A 1,378-nucleotide genomic window follows, 5' to 3' on the forward strand; every position below is an offset into this window, starting at 1 on the left:
GTGCCATTTAAGAGCTGTAGTGGGAGAAAGTGACTTTTAACATCATCATGAAAAGTTTGGAGGTGTTATTAAAAAAGTATAATCTAGAAACCCAGAACTAAAATCTAGTTGGGTCAGAAGCTCGAGTTCTGGGGGGAGACGTGTTAGAAAATATACTACAACGACTGATGAAGGAGGGCGGTAGCTCCACCCCCCTTTTGTGGCAAGTCTATGGGCCAAATGTCCCCTCCCCTTCCGAATGAGAAAGATGCAAACACCAGTGAAATAGTGATGTCCAAATGATCAGTGATGGAAAAATCCACCCACCAGAACAAAGTTCCCCGTTGGTTGTGGCATCCCACAGTCTGTTGACRTGCTACGATACCAGTTATGTTACATGTGTCTGTTTACAAGAGATTTAAAAATGTCTGACATTCTTGCTCAGATGACAAACAGAGATTACAGAATATGTCACAGCTCTACAAAAATCATCACCTACCTACATTCCACACACGGACGTACACACACACGCACATACATACACACACACACATACACACACACACACACACACACACACACACACACAGAAACCCCACACACACTGGCAGAGGTCGCTTCTCTCTTTCTTCTCCCTCTGTATGTGTGCGTGTGCATGTGCGTGTGCGTGTGTGTGTATAGATGAAGAACCTTAATTTGTGTCGGGTTTGCTAAAACAGGAAAATAATCATCCAACAACAAGAAATGTGAATTATCATGTAGGTTATAATTAATGGACATGGTTGTAGGGATTGATAGATTTTTCGCAAGGGAAAATCAAGTGTGACTTTTTAAAGTGAAAATTACAAACTTCAGAAAACGTTTTAAACCTGAAATACACTACAAGTTTTACATTCCCTGCATTGCAGGAAAATTATCGTGCAACAGGGTGATCAAATTATGATCCTACATCTGTATGTGTGCCTGTGTGTATGTGTGTGTCTCCCTCTGTGTTCTCAGTTGTCACATATGTCTCATATTCGTAAACAACAATTTAGGCCCAAAGAGACTCATCATCTATTATTTATAGGATTTGAATTAATAATTCCAGTTGAGACCAGTGATGTGTATAAACATGTGGTGATGTACGTAAATAATTATGTAAATGTAGACTTTTGAATTTGCATGTCTATGGTTGACATACAGGAGAACACATACCATCAGCATGTATGTATGCTGATAATCAGTGATTGACGGGTTACTCACTATTTACATTGAGGCAGCTTAAGCTGATCCTGTGAACTGTGTAATGATTAGTGAGAGTAGCCTAAAGGAGAACACACACACTCCACAACTGTCATTTGTCCATTGTTATTTCAATTGCCGGTTTGATGTTTTCAGAGAGTGTGTTTCAGTTTGG

The sequence above is a fragment of the Salvelinus sp. IW2-2015 genome, unplaced genomic scaffold, assembly GCF_002910315.2.
Source record: "Salvelinus sp. IW2-2015 unplaced genomic scaffold, ASM291031v2 Un_scaffold1897, whole genome shotgun sequence".
Lineage (NCBI taxonomy): Eukaryota > Metazoa > Chordata > Actinopteri > Salmoniformes > Salmonidae > Salvelinus > Salvelinus sp. IW2-2015.